This window comes from Rattus norvegicus, chromosome 17 (assembly GCF_021556685.1).
Source record: "Rattus norvegicus strain SHRSP/BbbUtx chromosome 17, alternate assembly SHRSP_T2T, whole genome shotgun sequence".
NCBI lineage: Eukaryota > Metazoa > Chordata > Mammalia > Rodentia > Muridae > Rattus > Rattus norvegicus.
This window is the reverse complement of record NC_141550.1, coordinates 47,676,467-47,697,413: the sequence shown is the minus strand read 5'-3', so window position 1 is coordinate 47,697,413 and position 20,947 is coordinate 47,676,467. Positions and strand designations below refer to the sequence as shown.

Here is a 20,947-nt window from a genome sequence, read left to right as displayed (position 1 = left end):
GCTTAAAGCTACTTAGACGAAACACACCAAGGACTCTGAAAGTCTGTCCACACTTTGTTTTCACACCCTAAGTCTACAAAAATCTGTTTCGTTTTGTTTCAAACGGGAGCAATATATAGCCTTCAAAAACAATCCCAGAGGAGGTTAGGGGTGTGCAGGGGAAAGGGGTGTGTGTGTGTGTGTGTGTGTGTGTGTGTGTGTGTGTGTGTGTGGCGGGTGGGGGGGGTTGTCAGGGAAGGATAGGACATGAACCGAGAGACGAAGACCGGGCCAGTCATCTGGAGATTTTTATTACTTTAACAAGGGCATCTTCAAAATGAAACAGTTAAGATTCACAAAGGCTAGCGAACAGGTTAGCCGGGACCGGGACCAGAGACTGTTGGACGTTCTCTAGTTGGGGAGAGGATTGGACCAGACAAGGTGTTTTCAGAAATCAGCTTGGTAGACTCTACATAAATAGTCTGAAGGTTGTAGCGATGAACATCCAATGAGACAACCAAGTGACAGTTTTTCCTGTTGACCTGCTCCGCCGGTGGGACTTTACCAGGAGATTCTTCCTGACTGGTACTCTTCCGGCTCCGGAGCAGTAGTCCGGGATCCCTCAAAATCCTGGGAGAAGGCGGAGGGCGCGCTGCTTGGGCACTGGCACAGAGCGGTTGTCGTGCTGTCGGTAGGTAATTGGTTTGCAGTTGGGCACTCTTCTCGCTTTCCCCAGTGCACTGACTTGATTTTTGGTAGACTGCTAGTTTATCAAGATTCCCCGGGGGAGTCATCAGAGTCACCCCCTCTCCGCGGCGGCTCAAGGCCACGATGTTCTGCTACTGCCTGCTTACTTTTCCTTTGTGTATGCTACTGGACTGGGGTCCAGGATGCCTTCTTTCTTTGGTGCGATGGTAAAGAGCAAATGGGAGAAGCTTACCTCATGTTCTTAACGTCCGTTCCTGTGAGCTTTGATGAGAGGTTTGTCTGCCCCTGACTGGTTGCTCTCTTGATAGCCCCCCACTTCAGTTGGTGTGATCATTATTATCTATTTCCTACCCCTCACGTATGCACAAATACACGTGCACAACACTGGCAGGCAAGAACCATTTCTTCACCCTTAAAAAAATGTCAGCGGTTATCCTTCAAGGAAAAGCAGTTATTGTTCAATCTCAGAATAAAAATAAACTAGTTAGGGAAAGTGTGTATGAAAACTACAAACCTTTTAAAAATTAGGGAGGGGACGATATTTGAAGCCTAAGGGCTCAACTCAGTTCAGGGTAAAATGACTAAGCTCAGTTTTGCATCGATTGTTTTAATTTTGTTTCTACTGGAACAGCCTCCGAGACCAAAGCAAGGTAATGCATCCTAAGTGCTTAGGCAGAGTAGGCGGCTGGGCCCTCTCAAACAACAGCCACCGAAACAAAAAACAAAGCAAAACAAAGCAATAAATAAATAAATAAATAAAATAGAAAACAACAAAACTGCTCGGGAATCTGGCGTGGTTACTCCCATGTAAGCTTAGCACTTTAGGGAGCTGAGGCAGGAAGCTTGGGGTTCATTTAAGGCTCCCCTGTACTACAGAGTGAATTCCAGGCCAGACTGTTTTGAGGCTTACAACAGAGGGCATGGAGGCCTGAGAATGGAAAGAAGCCTGAAATGGCTGGAAGAAATCTGCAGAAAGCTCACTTGCCACCAGCGTTCCTTAAAGAGTGGAAGACCATTAGAGTCTACTCGAAATGGCCTCTCGCCTCCGGGCATCTGTCTCAGAACTAGAGGAGACTGCTCATCTTTGCGAATGAGGTAAGCTCTCTGCGCGGAGTAGTTTAACACTTAGCTGCGTTTCAGCTGTCATTTTATTTGGCAGTCTTTGGTTGAAGAATAAAACTTCTGTGTAGGGATTTCGAATTTGCAAAAAACATAGTGTTCCCGCCCGGTTTCGAACCGGGGACCTTTCGCGTGTTAGGCGAATGTGATAACCACTACACTACGGAAACACCCCTAGTGCTTGTCTTGCTTTTCTGTGCTAGTTAAAAATAGACCCTACTATTTATCTACATTTGATTCTTAAATTCAACAGCGTAAATTAAAGCCCAAAGACTAACTGTGAAACAGGTAAAGCTCCTATACAGCTGCAATTCCTTCTACACGGACTCCAGGCGGAGAAACTCAGGTCAACTCTTGGCAAATTTTACCTAATGGAATCTCCTCATGCATTATATGCTCCTTTCTCCGCTTGAGTGAGCCTATCTTACTTTCCCATCCTTAGGGTAAATAAAACACCAGACTGAGTTTTCATTCCAACATTTTCAGAAACTGCTCAGGTTGCGATCGACACGAAAGGCCAAGGTATTGTTCGCAAAGCGGATGTAAGGGATAAGTGGCTTGGGAAGTCTTGGGAAGTGTTTGAGAAGTCTTAACACCAGGACAGGAAAACTTTATTCAGTTTGAGTAATTATCAACGAGCAGATAGATATCTGTGCTCTGATAATATATGTCTATCACAGGACCATTTGGTCACATCTTTGTTCCCCAGTGATGGATAATCACACGGTAAAGCAGAGCTAAATCTAACTATAATGATGGCAAATTGAATAGAGCCTTCGCTGTAATCTTGGTGCCACACTGCAGTATGTGGAACATTAGAAGTGTTGAAAATTGTCAACGCGCAAAGACCGAAGGATGACAAAGTAGGAGTAAAAGCATGGGAAGCCCAGAGATCGTTAGGAAGGGGGGCTCTTACTATGTGACGTTGTTTTTGGACTTTCTAAGTAACATGTGCTCCACTACTTTTCATGGCTGCATAGTATTTATCACTCTTTAGCTATTTCCTTATCCAGTGATGGCGCCAAGGTTGAATTCAATTTATAAAGGTCAATATTAATGCTACCATTAATATCTATCTGCCTATGACTCTGTTTCTTTGTATATTGGGTGTAAGAGTCATACCTAACTAGAAGAATATCTAGATAACTATGTAAGGAACTTTTTCCCTTTGAGACAGGGTATCATGTAGCCAAGGCTGGCCTTGAACTCTTGATGCTTCTAATTTGGTGCTGGGATTACAGGTGGGCACAATCATTAGATATTGATATTCCAAACTTGGTTATAAAGTTTGGGGTGCTTTCATGAATGATTGCATCAGTGTAGCTCCCACCAGCAGAGATGAGAGAGTTGTTATATCTGCTTTGTTCCTGTTATTATTCACATATCCAAGTTTCTATTTCTAAACTTCTTACATATATGAACCTATATAAGGTTTTATATATATTATATATATGCATTTAAATTATAAACATATTATTTTTAAAACGGTTTTTTATTTTTGTATACATGTATGCATGTCTGAGTGGAGTGCCCATGGAAGGCCAGAGGGAAGCACTGGACACTCTGTGCCTAGAGTTAAAGGTGCTCGTGAGCCACCCAAAATGGGTGCTGAGACTCAAGCGCCGCAAGCACTCTTAAGCACCAAGCCATCGCGTCAGTGATTTAAACTCTTTAGACAAGCTTTAAAAAAGTAAAATCCACAAATGATTCTACTGTATAGTGCAAGAATCACAACAGAATAGTATATTTTAAAACCCTCTTCTGTACATCAGTGTAGGTGGGACTCATTTTTGATGTTGTCCTTTTTTATACACTAGTTCTCTGGTCCCAGCCTTGACAGGCCAGGATTTCACTTAATATACAGAGTTCTAATTGTTCTAATCAGATATGAGGGCTTTTCTTTTTTACTTTTTAAGCAGCGCTACAAGGCTTTGTTTCCTTTGTATATGCTCTTAAACTTAACTCTGGATTTTATAAATGCAACTTCATTACCACTTAGTGTACATTTACAATCTGGAACAGTTTAAACAGAATACAGTATTTCTACTGCTGCCTAGCTTAGTGGACTTAAAATCAAATAGATACAAGTTTGTGTATTCAACTTTTACTCTCCTTGCTAAAACTCCTGAGGGACAAGAGTTCCTTATGCAAACTTAGAGTTTTTGAATGTTTCATCTTGCCTCTCAGACAAGCAGTATCAAGCAGGCACTTTTGGAACTCCTAGGCTAATGGGATGGGGAATGGGCAGGTGAAGTCTATTTACATCTAGAGAGACTTGGATTCTGCAGACAACTTACTCCAGGAGAAGACACTGTGGAAACCATCTAAGTGTTGAGACAGGTGAAAGGAAATGAAACCCACTTGCCCTCCCTCTTCTGGGACAATGAGGAAAGAAACTCAAGTCTCTACTGGGATCCTTCAGGAGCCTCAGAGCAGGCTGTCAGATCATTCTTCACAGGAGAGTTTAGGACAGCATCCATCAACAAATAAGGGAGTTTTCAATGTACTTAAATGATTAGGAGACAGTCCAATGATCAAAGATAATGTGGGGGCGAGGGGGAGAGGAAGAGGGAGATGGGGAGGGAAGATGGAGGGAGAGAGAGGGCAGGGGGACAAATGTTCGTGGTTTGATTACTGTTTGAGAAGAGAAAAATGTAATTGGAGCATCTCTGTAAATAACGATACTGTCCTTGGGCCTGGTGGCTGTAGCTGGATGCTATTTGGCTCCTGTTGTTTTTAGGATCTGTGCCTGTCCGTCTCCACAATGGGGTGTATTCTTATATTTTTGGTTGTGAGCCTAGCCTTTAATGGCTGAGCCATCTCTCCAGCCCGGGGTGTATTCTTAATGTCCTGTTATCACCTTGCATTGCAGACTTATGGAGAATCTGCTTAGGTGTTCCTGAAAGGCACACACCAGCATCGAGTGAGTATTTACATTACCCCTTCACTGACCTTTGCTATTTTAAGCTACTGTAAACACCCAGGCATTTCTTTGACTTTAATTTGTATTTCTAAAGATTTAAGCATCTTTTCCTGTGTTTATTTAGTACTTGTATTCATACTTTTGTGTGTGCTAAAATATTTGCTTATTTTTATTTTTATTTTTTGAGACAAGTTCTGGGATGATTGTGAATTCCAGATCCTTTTCTCTTGATTCTCAAATGCTGGAGTTACAGCCTAGCATTATGTATTCCTATTACAGAGTGTTGACAGTTCTTCATATATTCTCCAATGCATCTCAGTCATCAGATACACATTTTGCAAACACTTCTTCTAATTATAAAACATGCATGTCTTGTCATTCATAGAGGGCCCAGTTCATCAAGTTCTCTTGAGAGTCAGGTTAATCTGTAAGAGAGGTTTTTCTTCTTTTTCTATTTTCAGCCAGAGTCAAGCCAAATAATGACTTTTGATTGCTGGATCTTGGTATTTAGTCTCAGGGATGAGTCAGTAGCCATATAAAGGAATTGACATTAGGGGCTGGCTTTAGGAATGTAATCTAACAGTTTAGGAAGGGAGAGGGAAAGGGCAAAACCTGCTGGCACCATGTTTGTCATGCTCCTGCCTGTTAGAGTCAGCAAGTCACTATAATTATAAAATACAGAGTTGTATCTCCCTTAGAAGCTGTCCTGTCCTCTGTTCTGGGGAGCTCATCTTTATTTTCCGAGTGTGGGTGAAATCGCATGTTCATATGTTCAGGTCCCTTTTCTTTCCTTAGATTTCAGAGTATATTGGTTACTAGGATACATCAGCTCATATATGGTTCAAGAAATTAATTATGTATCACTCAATTATCTGCACTCTTTAAGTTAATTGGGAACTCCAGGTTTCAACACAGTGCTGCATACGTGCAATGGATAACGAGGCATAGGAAAATTCTCCCAGTTTCAAGTTCAGTTGGCCTGGTCATTTTGAAGGATTTACAGGCACCTTAGCCTGAAGAAAACGGACATGGAAGGGGAGGCGATGAGCGAGCCACCCCGAAATAGCCAAAGTGCCTTGAGGAGGCCAGAATAGCTGCATTCAGCGACGCTACGCACAAACTACACTCGCCGTGGAATCTGTGGGTTAGCGGTGGTTCTTCATGAGAAAAACGAGAAAATCCGAGACGCTCCAAACCCTTTCTCTTTTCACGCCGTCTCTCTCTCAACTGTATGGAGTAGTCGCAGTCTGGGCGCGGCGTAACGTCATTTTTTAATCCCAGCATAGCTTGAAATTCAAACTATTCGATATGGATAAGATATAAAGAATAGGGTGCATATCGCAATTTAATTTTAATTTAATTTAATCTTTGTTCCTTCCCGGTTTCGCCTAGACACCCTTTTCAAACCCCTCTTCCCTTCTCCTTGCCTCAAGCCTCACGTCCCGGAAAATTTTAGAAGGTAGATCCACTTGCCTCAGACACTGCCCCAAAGCTGCACTTCCCGGTTTTCCTATACTCTCTGACTCTTAATTTTATCTGGGATCACTTTCAAGTATGAAAATTTCTTAGCCTACTTTATCGAGTCAGTCTCTGCTCCTACTCTCACCAACCCCGGAGGTGCTCAGAAGTATAGCCCAGGGCGGGGACGAGTGGTTGGGAATGAGCCAATAAAATATTGATCAATTTTTAGTTTTTTCCTCTGTTACTATGATTTTCAAAATACAGTTCAGCCTTTTACACTTTTCAATTCAGTGGTTATTCGTGTACCCGTATTACAACACCGTCGTTGTTTTCTGACTTCAAGATTATCTTTCCTCAACACCTGGCAACCGGTGATACTTCCTAACACCAGGTTTGGTGGTCTGGACAATTTATTTCAACGACAGCATGCAGTATGTACCTTTTGTATTGACTTCTTTTTCTCAATACAGTGCATTCCAGTTTCACGAATTTGATGCTGTTTCAAGCCCTTTCCTGTTTGTTAGTAATAGTATATTGCTGGGTAATGTAAGTTAAGATGAAGTAAGAGCCAGATCAGGTTTTTTCAGAACAAACCTGTTTTTCTTGCCAATCTCAATACATGAACAGAAAATTTCTAAACAGTATTATTAAAACGCAAGGCCGAGCCAGCCAGGAGTCGAACCTAGAATCTTCTGATCCGTAGTCAGACGCGTTATCCATTGCGCCACTGGCCCGCCACGATAAGTAGGTGGTCTACTCTACTTATTAATAGCTGCAACCTTAAATTATAGTCCTGGTCTCAGTAAATGTAACAAATGTTTAATTTGCATAATTTACACCATTTGTATTACAGAAGCTCGTTTTTCCGTCTTTGCGGTTTCCGTTTTGTTAATACATACGGTTAGTTCCTCTGACATTGAAAACCCCTACCGCCAACCCGCTGACAGAATGAAAACGTAAAACAAAACTCACTCTTTCCTCCTTTTTCTTCTTTCCCCATCTCCTGCTTTTACTTTTAGATGTTTAGAAACAATATCATTCTGTAGCCCTGACTGGCAATTCTTCTGTCTCAGTCTCCTGGAGTTCTGGAATTACAGGCGTGCATCACAAAGTTAAGTATTTTACGTTTTACAATCTCAATTCACGCAGCAATTTAGAAGTTCAGGGTGCAGTTGAAAATTAAGCTGAGCCAGACGCGGTGAACAAGCCTTTAAATCCCTGCATTCCGGATTTACCTAGAGAGTTGTCTTTAAAATCTAAAAGAAAGTTTGACTGAATATTACTTAAGTGTTCAATGTGAATGAAACCATTTAAAAATGTACTTGTAAGAAGAGACAAACGTTTCCTGGTGCGGCTGCGGGGTCAGCCTGTATGCTGAGTGCGGCGCAGGGCTACTGTGTAACGTCTAAACCGCTTTGTGTGGTGTCTCTTTACTCATTTTCACCTGCCTGGCGAATCAGACAAGCTCTGTAATTCTACTCGGTTTTGGTTCCCAACAGCTTTTTTGTCTTTGGTTTTGTATCCTGCCCCCCCACCCCCTTCTCTTTAAACGCCACAGAACTGTAACTATTAAAAGTAATTCGCCCTTCTCTCTCCCCTTCTCTCCCCTCCTCTCCCCTCCTTTTTTTTTTTTTCTTTCGTTTTTGTTTTATTTTGTTTTTCGAGAAAGCGTTTCTCTGTGTCGTTCTGGCTGTCTGGGAACTCGTTTCATAGACTAGGCAGGCCTCTTGCTTCTGCCTTCCAAATTCTGGGATTAAAAGTATCCGGTTGCATTTCTAATGTAAGTACGGAAAGTTAAAAAAAAAAAAAAAAGGTTTGGGGATTTAGCTCAGCGGTAGAGCGCTTGCCTAGCTCCGGAAAAAGAAAAGAAAAAAAAAAAAGCAAGCGCAGAATAAAACTTACTTTTCCTCTGCTTAAGTTTGTGAATTAACAAACTGATCAGGCTTCCACAAACTAGTGTGTCGAAAAACCATCTTAACCTCTCATACGCTGTGAGCAGGATTTGAACCTGCGCGGGAAGAACCCATTGGATTTCGAGTCCAACGCCTTAACCACTCGGCCATCACAGCTCACTCGAGCTGCATGTATGTTATGTCATTTGTATATTAAAAAAAAATTTAAAAAATTCTCTGAAAGCAAATTACATACTCTGAAGGCACTGAATGCTATAATCGCATCAATGCCAGACACTCCCAACTATTAGGAAATTTCCTTTCAGCAATACACAGAAAGCAATCACTAATCAGATCTCTTCCTCAAGTCTTACTCAACCCTATCCCTGTAGGCTTTTTAAAGGGAGAACAATATTCCAGCATACCAGAATCTCTGGTTTTAGTCTTCTTTTCCCCACTTCCGGTTTTCACGGCTTACCGAGTTTTTCTTCATAGATGTGGCAGGGAATCGCGTTTGAGCTAGTTGTGTGTACAACTATAATCTTAAATAAGATTGCTTTCCCCACACAACTCGAGAAGCACTGCTCTCGAGGGAGACAATTTGGTAAGTTCTATCTATACTCAAAATTTATGTGCCTTCTGAGGCAATATTTCTACAAATGTGCAAGATATGTTTGCACACATGAGTGGTTTTGCTGGGGTCAAGATCATTCTCTTCTGAATATGCAGTGTTGAGGAAAACATCAGCAATATGTGTTTTTAAAAATAATTCTCTTGTTAGTGTTAAACAATTTAAAATAATTTAACCTGGTAGATTTTTGGCAACACACACACACACACACACACACACACACACACACACACACACACACGCAGATCTAAATATGCATATTTAAGAGTTGTCTGTGGTTACACACCTGAAATTCTAGCACTTGAGAGGTGGAGGCAGGAAAAGCTTAAATTTTAGGCAATCCTCCATTACATAGTAAGTTGGAGGCCAATATGGGTTACATGAGACCCTGTCTCAAAGAAAGAAAAGAGAAAAATGATACTATGAGATGTGTGTGTGTGTGTCCACACAAGATAGATATCTTTAATATGAAATCAACGTTGAGATCGAAGTGTTTCGAGTACTACCACAGGAGTATATACATGTATTTACATGGGAGATCAGACTTATATATATATATATGTATATATATATATATTTTTTTTTCTTTTTTGGTTTTTTTTTTTTTTTCCGGGAGCTGGGGACCGAACCCAGGGCCTTGCGCTTCCTAGGCAAGCACTCTATCACTGAGCTAAATCCCCAGCCCCTGTATTTTTATAAATATAAGAGAGCTGGGCACGATGGCACATACCTTTAATCTCAGTACTTGGGAGGCCACAGTAAGCAAATCTCTGAGTTTGAGGGCAGCCTGGTCTACATAGAGAGTTCTAGGACAGCCAGTGGTATATGCAGAGAAACTGTCTGGGGAAAAAAAAGTCTCAACAATACATGATTAAGGAACAACTGAGACAAGATGATTCCTTCAATGGGTTTGAAAATTTTGTGGTATTAAAATGGTAAAATGCACCCTGTGTAGTCTAAGACAACTTTCTACTTGAGGCCAGTGCCCTTTTGAGCATTAATTAGGATCTGTTGCATGGTATCATTATTGAAGAGTTTCTCCTTTATTAATCTCTGGGTTCTTGGGGGTGAGTTCTTGCTGGGAGGCGTTGCTCAGCTGTTACAGTGTAATCAGCTCAGGATTTCTATCAGGATGCCAAAACCGGAAGGCTTGTATAGCAACATGGATTTCCCAGAATTCTGAGGCTAGAAGTCCAAAAAGGCATTTCTTCCTATGCTCTTGTGAGAGCTTTCCTCTGTGTATACACGGAGGGCAGTCTATGATGTCTTTTACTTGGTCTCCTAAGAACACATGCTGCACTGGATTACAGCCTCATTTTGAGATCCTATTTGACTTTAATTACCATCTAAAACGTCCATCTCTCAATGCCATCGAACTGGAATGAATGTGGGCTTCAAAGGAATGAATCTCCACGAAGACACAATCAGCCCCATAAGAAGACCCTGCATGTCTTTGGTAATTTAGTGCCCACATTGGTCCTATTACTCTGAGTTGCACTTGTCTCAGTGCTTGCAGGGTTCACTGTGATGTACCAAGAATGTACCAGAGCTGTATGTATGAGTTTTTCCTCACAACATCAATGAAAGGTCCTCTGGTGAAGCTCACCATTTTCAAGAAGGTCCTAGATCTGATATAAATCTCATGTTAGTCTTTAAACCTCCTCAGCCTGTAAGTATTTTGCTCTACAGAGATACTTCATTTCATTATGTTGAGTCATTCTAACTGTAGCTCATGTATTAATCAACTAGGAATACTTACAACCATTGCCCTTGAGCTGTAGTGTGTATGTATGTATGTATGTATGTATGTATCTATATGTGTGTATGTATGTATGTGTGTGTATGTATGTGTGTATATGTGTGTATGTGTATGTATATGTATGTGTATGTATATGTGTGTATGTATGTGTATATGTGTATGTATGTATATGTATGTGTGCATATGTGTTTATATAGTATGTATACATGTATGTGTATATATGTATGTGTATGTATGTATACACGTATGTGTATATATGTATGCGTGTATGTATGTATGTATGATGACTACAATGACACAATTCTTCTGGTATGTATCACACCTCCTCAAGGTCACACTTTGACTTTACCTTCAAGGGTCAGGGACATCCTGAGGACATCCAGAGAGTCTCAAAGGACAGCTCCAGCTGCTACCAGCTATCAAGAGGAGTCAAAAGCTGGAACCAGAGAATCATTTCAGAAGATGTGGTTCAGGAAGATCATAGTTCCCACCTTCCAATCTTATTTTATTACAGATAAAACTTCCTAAATTTCATCGGTGCTCCAACTCAGACAAGCATCTCTTACCTACTAAAGTTCCCCATTTTACCTGTCTGTTCTACTACATCCATGCCTTGTGGGGTATGTCTTTGCTTGCTCGCCACTAGAAAAATCATGGCTCAGGCTTGTAAAAGAGACAACAGATGGACAAGAGACATTTTATTAGTTGTATTAAAACAAGATTTAAATTGGGTATTGGTGGTGCATGTCTTTGATCCCAGCACTTGGGAGGCATAGGCAGGCAGATATATGATTTCAAGGCCCGCCTGGTCTACAGTGTGAGGTCTGGGGCAGTCAGGATTATACAGAGAAATGTCTTGAAAAACCAAAAACCGACCAATCAAACAAAAACCCTAAAGACAACAACAGAAAATCCCACCAAGATTTATATGGTCTTGAATAGGGTGCACAAGTGTAATACCATTACCAAAATAAGAAAGAAAGAAAGAAAGACAGACAGACAGACAGAAAGAAAAAGAGACAGACAGAAAGAAAGAAAGACAGACAGACTTTTAGGATTGGCAGTCCCAAAGAAACAGGCAAACCATGTTAGGTTTGACGAAGACAGGCTAATTATTTATATAAGAATTATGATCAGATGATAATAAGCTGGGGTGGGGTGGACACTTGATTAAGGTTGGTACAGATTATTTTCTGTGTTCTTGAGTCCTTTGCTTTGATTAATAAAACAGAAATATGACACTATCATGATTTTACAAAGGCCTCATAAGAAGACACATGTTTCTTTGAGGGAAAAGATCATGCCTTTCTGTATCTTAATTTTGTTGTAGACAGTGGCATTCTTGGTTTTGTTTGTGTCTCTGAATTTTCCAGAAAACTGGCACAAGTGAGTTTGTCGAGTTGATTGCCTGCAGAGGAAATAATGCTTATAGTTGCAAGCAATGCAGAGGGCCCCTGACTCTCTCCTGGGCTCATAGTGTGCACTTCAGATTCTTTAAGAGTCATTTTTCTGTCACCAGGAATGAGCATTTAGGTGCGTTGAACGTACGGAAGTTAGCTATGTAGACAGTGTGCGGAGTCTGGAAATTCTCTTTGCAGAATGTGTCCTTAGCTTTGCTTGCTCCTTCGGAGTTGGATAGAACCTTTGGTTGATTGTTATTTATAAACATAGAAGAGTGAGAGAATCCTATTGCCTATTAATGGTGAACATTTTTTGACTGGCCCATAATGAAATCTTAAACCTACGGTTGTAGGAAGCTTTCTCACTTATACATGGATGTAACCACCAGACAAACCCACTAGTGTGTTGTTTCTGTAGTTTAGTGGTTAACACGTTTGGCTTCCACGTGAAAGGTCCTCGGATCGAAACCGACCTGAAGCAACTGGGATTCTCCCTTCTTGTTTTTTTGTTTTTTTGTTTTTTTTCACCCCTGAATCAAATTTTGTTTAGATCATGAAAATACATTCTCCGGTGGCCGGGTGCTCTGAGACTTGCTCTTCATCCTGTTTAGCACGGTGCCCTCTACTGCCGAAGAAGAGTCTACCCGCGATTCTCTGGGTCGATGGTTTTGCACCTGGACCAAGGTGCAAAGTAGAATGTTACAGGTCAAGTCAGCGCGTGGGAATTGGGAGATGGAAGAGTGGTCTTGGAGTGAAGGTGGGGCGGGATACCAAGTAACACAACCACGCAGCACCAAATACAAAATACAGAATCTTAACTAGTACTAGTGTTTTTTTGTTTGTTTGTTTGTTTTTTAACGTTATAAAAAGGCATTTAGTTGAAATTACTCTATTTGGTAATCAGTTACATATCTGCTATCTTTTAACCCAAAAGGACTACTAGTATAAAAATGACAGTAATTAATATAGAGCTAATTGAGCATAGGAGGATACAGAAAATGTCAATATTTCTGTCTTCTGATTAAGAATCAATTAACTATTTATTTTTAAGGCAGAGTTTCGTTATATAGCCTCGGGTGGCCTAGAACTCACCATGTGGACCAGGCTGGCTTGGTACTTACAGATATACAACTACCTCTGCCTCTGGAATATTGGGATTAAAGATGTATATCTGCATATCTCAGGTTTGCCCCCCCCCTACTGTTATTTCACACTGTAGTTTAGAATCACCTACGCAGCCCAGTCCATCCTCAAATACACAGAAATTCTCTGCTTCAGCCTTCTGAGTGCTGGAATTCAGGGTAAGAATCACCATGATCTGCTAAGAAATCATTTTAATTTTATTAAAATTTTGTAGCTTATATTATTCTTAAGATACACAGTGCTTGATCTAAAAAAATGCTAACATATACAACAGACCGATTAACCTGGTTATTGTATTTAATATAAGAAATGCTGACATTTGTCTCATGATGTACTAAAAACATTTTTTTACCAGCTGTTTTCTTTTCACATAATAATTTCCCTCAAGTTGTATTCTATTCAGGCATTAAGACAAATTTTCCCTGTTTTTTTTTTTTTCTTTTATGGGGGTGGGGGATGCTGGGGAATCAAAACCACAGCCTTGCCTATATTAGGGAAACATCCTCATTGGGAGACACATCCTTAGCCTCATAGTGAACGCAATCAACTCTGCCATTCCAAGCCTGTACCATCCTGACTCATGGTGTCCATTGGTGTAATGAAACTATGGGAACTCCTATAAGACTCATAACCTAAGTGTTGTAACCTTGTCTAAAATCTGTCTACAGAACAAAACCAGGAACCAGTTGTGCTTATTAATTTTATGTATCAACTTAACTGCATTGTGGTCTTCAGATACTTAGTCAAACATCATACTAGATGCTCCTGCTTGGGTGGCTTTTGGATGGGACACATTTAAATTGGTGGATCTTTAGTAAACAGTAAGTGTATAGACATTATGTAGACAACAGCAGATGTGAACATCAAGGGGGATTCTCAGCAACTTTCTTTGCACTGAAATAAAACCACTGGTTGAATCTATAGCCTGCCAGCATCCTTCATTAGAATTTGGATTTGACAAATCTTGTTTAAAATATTATTGAATGACAGTGTTAAAGCCATGGTGAGGAATGGAGTGAGGAACAGTATCAGGTTAATGGGGCTAGTGGACAGAGTGTGGGGCTAGTAGACAGTGTGGGGATCATAGGTAAACACCACAGTCAAGGTATTTCTCACTAAACTGGTTTCATATGCATCTTCATGGTGACAAGCCAGGGAGAGCCAAATTTGTGCACAGGAGAGTGGGAGATAAGGAACTCTATACGATATTGATATTGAGGTGATCAGTTTTAGGACATCCACATTCTCTTGATGAAGTGACTTTGTAGACTTCTTTACTGGAAATGAATTTTGCAAAGAAACACAGAAATGAGCCAGGAAAATAGTTTTAGGAGTTTGGTTACTGTGTGACCAAAGAATCTTTGCCAACCTCCACAACCATGTGAGCTAGTTCCTTAAAACAAAAGTCTTTCTGGGTATGTGCACACTTCATTGTTCTGTTTCTCTAGAAAACTCTAACCAAATCACTATTATTTTAAATAATTCAGCTCCTTAAAATTACACACAGAGAGTAGCCATGTCAACAGCATCTGTGATAATCACGAAGCAAGATCAGAAGTTCAAGGTATTCTTTGGACACGTTGCCAGTTCAAGACCAGCCTAGGACACAGGAGGCTTTCAAAAAAACCACAAGCCAAACCAGAACAAAGCTAAAAGTCAAAGCAAATAAAACTTAAACTCCAAAAACAAAAACTCTAAACTACCCAACCAAACAAATAAAACACAAAAAGTTTACACGTTTCCTTTGGGAAGTGGGTGAGTCAACACCAAGTCCTTAGATTATCCAGTTAATAGGATTAAAATACCTTCATTTCTCTGAGTAATAAAGTAAAAAACTGAAAAATTTATATTTACACAGTTTGGAAAATGAATGCCATCTGACAATAAAGTCGCAGAACCCGCCTGAGAAGGGCCTCGATGCATCATCAAAGTCACCGTGAATCTGAGGCAGGTGCTGGGCCCTTCCTTTCTCAAGTTTCTACAGAAGGCGGAGGATGTCAAAACAGAAATTCCATTGCCTGGGTTGCTGGCTATCTTGGATGGCTACAGGCCTGCGTTTGGGCAGCGGACAGAACAATTATTACATTATTTGGGCGCCACCGTGCGTCCACATGTGGTACTGCAACTACCGGCTGATTTCCGTCAGCTGAGTCTTAAGTCTTGGGTGCAACCGTGAAGGTGCAGCGCGGGGCCACGAGACCCCGTGACGGGCTGGGAAACGAGCAATTCCCATACGCAAGCTCTTGGAGGTTTTCCAGATCAGATTTGCAGTCTGAGAGATTCCGTTTCCTGTGGAGAAGCAGCGTTGTGTTCATATAGGCACCAAGAGTGGCTGTTGGTTCTTTTATTTATCTGTGTTTTTACATAACGGCAATAAAAAAAAGTCACATTTTATTAGAAAGTAAACACTATTATCATACCTTTAAGTATATCTAACACGCTCCCCTTCTTGTGAAGTGGCCGGTTAGCTCAGTAGGTTAGAGCGTGGTGCTAATAACGCCAAGGTCGCGGGTTCGATCCCCGTACGGGCCAGAAGGAGCTTTTTGTCTTTTCAGTTGTTGCTTTCAGCCAAACCACAAACTATATTAATCTTGAGATGCTCATTCCGTAAATCTTGACATATCAGAACTATCCCTCTCTATATCTTAAAATCCAGTCCAGAATATCTTATATAGGGACTCTTGGTTAGGCTTTGTGGTAATTACTGATACATAATATCAGTAACTCTCAGGGCTCCAAGGCTCTCAGGGAACCTCAAAAAACAAAACTCTAGACAAAAACCACAATACAGCTGTATTTATTTTTATTTTCAAACACGAAAGATCTGATGTGATTTCATAAGAATGAGGACAATAGGTGTGGATGGAGATGCATGGTCCTCAAGTCTGGGGAGTGACGCCAGGGAGATCAGAATCCAGGAAGAATGATGACACTAAGAGACCTAGTTTTTCTGAGACACACAAAATAATAAAGACAACCCGGATTCCTCGGGATTCTTAAGGCACAGGGTATTAAGCATCAGCGTAACTAATTCCTTGCTCTCAAAATGAGTCCTACTCCAAACCAAATGGCATGACTTATTAATTTTTATTAGGCATTGGTAGTCAAAGTCATCATTTGACCGAGAATGCTTGTTGGCACAGGCTAAGGATTGCAGCCTGAATTTCCAGGACAGAGCTTGAAATACCACTTTGCTACAAAACAATTCTCGTACTCAACCATTCAAACTATCAGCAAAATCTTCCCCGTTTACTAACTCTTCATTTTCCCCTTTGTCTCACGCTCTGTGTCTGAGGAATTTGCCCTATGGCAGCAGAGCTCAACTCAGAGACTCTCCAAGATGAGAACTCAATACAGAGTGTGGCCAACTGTATGTGCGCTGAAGCATTCTCTATACATTTAGAGAGGGTGAATTATTCAAAGTACGAAAACAAAACCAGCACTAAAGGCCCTGCTGGGACTCGAACCCAGGATCTCCTGTTTACTAGACAGGCGCTTTGACCCGCTAAGCCACAAGGCCTCCTCTGACATTAAGTCCAATTCTATGGTATATTTAAAGCTTATTTGAAATACAGCCTTTCCCCATGTTTACCTAACTTTGCACACTAAAGAAAAGCCCACGTATTGTTTCCAACTTTATATAAAAAGATAAATTCCAGCATTTAAGAAATATTTTCTAAAATGTAAGGTTTAAAATTGATTTCAAAAAACAAACAAGGCTGAATATTTTATTTCATGGCTTTTTGCGCCCCCTAGCGAAAATATCCAGTATATTTTAACAATTTCTCCATTTTCTTTTGTTCACGAGAGTTGTTCTCCATTCGGTTTCAGTTCGTCTTTTCCAGGTATTGGAGGTAAAACAATGAACAAAACACCAAAAATATATTTCACTATAGTGTCTTCATTTTACTAGGAGATTAAAAGGCAAGTTTTAAAAAGCTAGCTACTCAGGCCAGTCAAACAAATAAAGCAAAACCCTTAAACAAACAGGAGATATCAGAAATGATCTTTTGCTGGTCTGCCAACTTACTGTACCTGAGAAAACTCATCATGTTCCATTCCCTCTCCTCACTTGCTTGTCCTTCCTTCCTTCCTTCCTACTTTCCTTCCTTCCTTCCTTCCTTCCTTCCTTTCTTCCTTCCTTCCTTTCTTTCTTTCTCTCTGTCTCTCTCTGTGTCTCTTTCTGCCTCTCTGTCTCTGTCTCTGTCTCTATCTCTCTTTCTTTCTTTCCTTTCGAGATAGGGTCTTGATGTGTAGCCTTGACTAGCCTGGAACTTGCTATGTAGACCAGGCTGGCCTCAAATTCAGAGATCTGGGACTAAAGTACTGGGATTAAATGTGTGGGCCACTTTAACCAGCTCTCCTACTTTAATCTGCCAGAAGAAAGCAGATTGATGAGGACTTTGGTAGACAGTGTTCTCCCACTTGCTCTGTTCTGGCATTTGCCCGGTCCCTAGATGTACTGCAGCCTTTCAAAGACATCCTGGTCATTGTGCTGATGTTGGAAGCTCTGTGCACCTCCCACAGTCTTGTTTGATGCTTTGCCATGATGATAAGGCAGGACTAATTCTCTGTTGTGTGGATTATAAACTGAATGGAGGATGTGGAGAAATAGAGAAGTGAGGTGCAATGTGACCACCCCTTCAGAATGACCAATCAGAGTGTCTAACCGGGACACTGTGGAGGGCATCAGAGCAGACACAGACCTCTCATTGCAGGTTGTCAGCTGACATGGATGTCTAGTTGATGTGTATAGAGAGATGGAGGCAAACTTAATAGAAAGGCAGCTTAGCACAGAAGTCCAGCCCCATCAATGTGTTCCTTCCTGTGACAAGCTGGATGGGATCTCCTTTGTCCCCACATCCTGCTGCCATCTTCCCCCGCCCCCTTCTTTCTTTTCTTCTTATTTTCGAGACAGGGTTTCTCTGTGTAACAGCTGCTGACTCTCTTGGAAGTTGATTTGTAGACCAGGATGTCCTGGAACTCACAGAGATCCACTTGCCTCTGCCTCTTGAGTTCTGGGATCAACCAGAGTATGGTGATTTTTTTTTTTTTAATTTTAAGAACCACTGGCAGTCCCTTGTGTGCACCTAAATCATTTCTAATAGCATCATAAAGTCACCTGCCTCCCCATGGGTGCTCACCATACCCTGCTCATTGTCTGTTGGGGAGGGGGAGGGACACTAAAGCTTGTTCTCACTGTCTCCTAGCTCCCTCCGTGCTCCTATGCAGGTATCTTACTGTGATAACTAGAAACAGGTTGGCTGACTTACCCAGTTTGTTTTTAAAGGGCTTCATTCCCACCAGGACTTTGTACTGTTTATTCCTGTCAACTCTTAAATCCAGCCATCTACTTTGAAATGTTTAGGGTGATGTGTATAGTGACAAATAGTGCATAGACTGAAAAAGCTCATTCATAAAAACCTATTTTTATTTATTTATTTAAAGATATATTTAAAAGGATTTTGGTCGTCTACTTAAACGTTAGACACTAGAGTTGGATTTCCTTTTTGTAGTGCTGGGGACTGGACTCAGGGTCTCATGCATGCAAGGCAAACATTCTGTCAACTGGACCATGCTCCCAGTCATTTGCCTTATGTTTCAGGGCTTTATTGCTGTGAAGAGATACTACGACCCTGGCAACTCTTATAAAGTAAAATACTTAATTGGGGTTGAGTCCATTATCATTGTGGCAGGAAGCATGGCAGCACGCAGGCCAATCTGATGCTGGAGAAGGAGCTGAAAATTCTACATTTGGATCCCAAGGGAGCAGAAGGACACTGCCATACTGGGCCTATCTTGAGCATAAGAGACCTCAAAGCTTGCCCCCAGTGACACACTTCCTCCAACAAAGCCACATCTCCCAACAGTGCCACTCCCTATGGGTCAAGCATTCAAAACCACAAGTCTATGGGGGTCATTCCTATTCAAGCCACTACAGCTTGCCTCTTACACATGAAGTTTTCTTATTGTTTGTCTATGTTCTTTGTGAGGCTGACATTTTTTTTTTTTCATGATGAGGAACAGGAGGTACGTTTCCATGTTATAGTCTAGTGACTGTGGATTTCACATTTGTGTGCTTGCTACTACTCTGCTGACTTTTGTTAACAATGAACTGAGCATCAGATCCTTGGCTTTGTGATGATCAAATTCATTTTTTTCTTCCTCTTAGTTGTACCTTTGAAGTTATTGTAGCAGTGTATAGGTTTCTCCATCCTGTATCAGGGACCGGACACCATCATTGGTTTCTACTCTCTTCCCTGAAAAGTCCCCAGGAAAGCACTCAAACCTGTTCTAGAAACTCAGGATCCAAACGCCCAGCTAACCGCACGTTCTTGATTCTTGTTAAACTTCTTACTTGTTTCCCATGTAACTGCCAAGTAGGATGTAGTTTTTCTTGTTGTCTTTAAAATTCTTTGGACTATGCATTCAGGGCTGCTCTGTGGAAGATTTTTTCTCCAGGCAGTTGCTGGCTGGCTTCATACAGACTCTCAATTTGAACTTTGGTCATTCTGAGTGGTCTCTGAGTTTTTAATGTCATAACTCCATATAAAAGGACTGTTGTTTTTTATATTGTGAGGTTAAAGAAATGTTATCTTGAAAAAAGAATATCTAGGTTTTAATTTTTAAGATATTGAGTCATATAGATAAATGCCTTAGGTTCTTTTTATATTAAAAAGAAAACCAACACCATAGATAGGTTTTTCTCTTTTTTTATTCAGTATTGGGGATTGCAGCCAGGGCCTCATTCTTGCTAGGTAAGTTTTTAGAACAATAAATGGTAAAATACTAATGAGATCCACCCTGGGGCAGCTGACATACTCACACTTATAGTGATATACTCACATCTATAGTGACATGCTCACATCCATAGTGACACACTCACACTCATAGTGACACACTCACATCCATAGTGACACACTCATAGTGACATACATCCATAATGACACACTCACTCATAGTGACACACTCACACTCATAGTGACACACTCACACTCATAGTGACACACTCACATCCATAGTGACATACTCACACTCATAGTGACACACTGACACTCCTAGTGACATACTCACTATAGTCACTATAGTGACTTTTTAGAGACTTAAGGTCTATTAGGTAACAGTTATCTTTTTACAGTCATACTTTTAAATGTATTTCCATACCTGACAAATGTAACCTAAGCACATACTTTGTTCCATCATTTGTTGCTCACTGAGCAGTACAGCACAGAGCTGCTCCCGAGGAAGGAGGATTATCTAGACCTTATGTCCCGTCCAGTGCCTTTCTAAAACTGCTAAACATGTTACAGCCCTACAGTTCATGAACACACACACACACACACACACACACACACACACACACACACACACACAGTGGGACAATAGGATTAGCTTACTAAATTACTGTCTTATATTCCAATACTGTCAGTCCCTGACCTGCTAACCTCAGAAACTCTTCTCTAAACTCAGAATCCTCTTTCCTCAAGTCCATCAATGTATAGAATTTCCTTTGTTTCGTGGGCTGCTGTTGGATCTCCTTTTCTAGCTTCTCTCATCGCAAGTGGCTGGCGTTATTGAAAGACAAGATAACCCTTGAAGTCCTTCTTCTCAGTAGTGACCCTCCCTAGGTCACACCGACTGCTTACAATTTTGTGGCCTCTCAGATCAACTACACTGAACCCGGAATCTTCATTATTTCAACACACTGATAATTAGGCTCTATTTTAAAAATGAACTGCAGAGCACATTCATTCTTTATGCTGACCTTTCATTCACCTGGCTCTGTAAACTTTACTCTTGTGTCAAACTGAGGACTTTATCCCCCAGATAGGCTCCTATCCCTGAGTTTCTGATATTTTGAGTAGTTAAGATTTGTGAAAATATTGTGGGAATTAAAAAAAAATGAAGTAACTTAAAATTTACCATTTACTT

The 20,947-nt window shown here is 40.9% G+C and overlaps 1 long non-coding RNA gene and 5 other non-coding genes across 6 annotated transcripts; 2 read left to right on the top strand and 4 right to left on the bottom strand.

The window, feature by feature from the left end:
- The first annotated feature begins 172 nt into the window (after positions 1-172).
- Positions 173-9,108, top strand: LOC102556078 (uncharacterized). Its single transcript, XR_015641284.1, has 4 exons — positions 173-670; positions 1,564-1,782; positions 4,679-4,729; positions 7,210-9,108. It is a non-coding gene; the product is annotated as an uncharacterized LOC102556078 (long non-coding RNA).
- Positions 1,904-1,976, bottom strand: Trnav-aac7 (transfer RNA valine (anticodon AAC) 7). The gene has a single exon. It is a non-coding gene; the product is annotated as a tRNA-Val (tRNA).
- Positions 6,852-6,924, bottom strand: Trnar-acg6 (transfer RNA arginine (anticodon ACG) 6). Its single transcript has one exon. It is a non-coding gene; the product is annotated as a tRNA-Arg (tRNA).
- Positions 8,178-8,259, bottom strand: Trnas-cga3 (transfer RNA serine (anticodon CGA) 3). The gene has a single exon. It is a non-coding gene; the product is annotated as a tRNA-Ser (tRNA).
- A 6,365-nt stretch (positions 9,109-15,473) lies between the features above and the next one.
- On the top strand, positions 15,474-15,547 carry Trnai-aau9 (transfer RNA isoleucine (anticodon AAU) 9). Its single transcript has one exon. It is a non-coding gene; the product is annotated as a tRNA-Ile (tRNA).
- A 914-nt stretch (positions 15,548-16,461) lies between these two features.
- On the bottom strand, positions 16,462-16,535 carry Trnat-agu6 (transfer RNA threonine (anticodon AGU) 6). Its single transcript has one exon. It is a non-coding gene; the product is annotated as a tRNA-Thr (tRNA).
- Between the last annotated feature and the right edge of the window lie 4,412 nt (positions 16,536-20,947).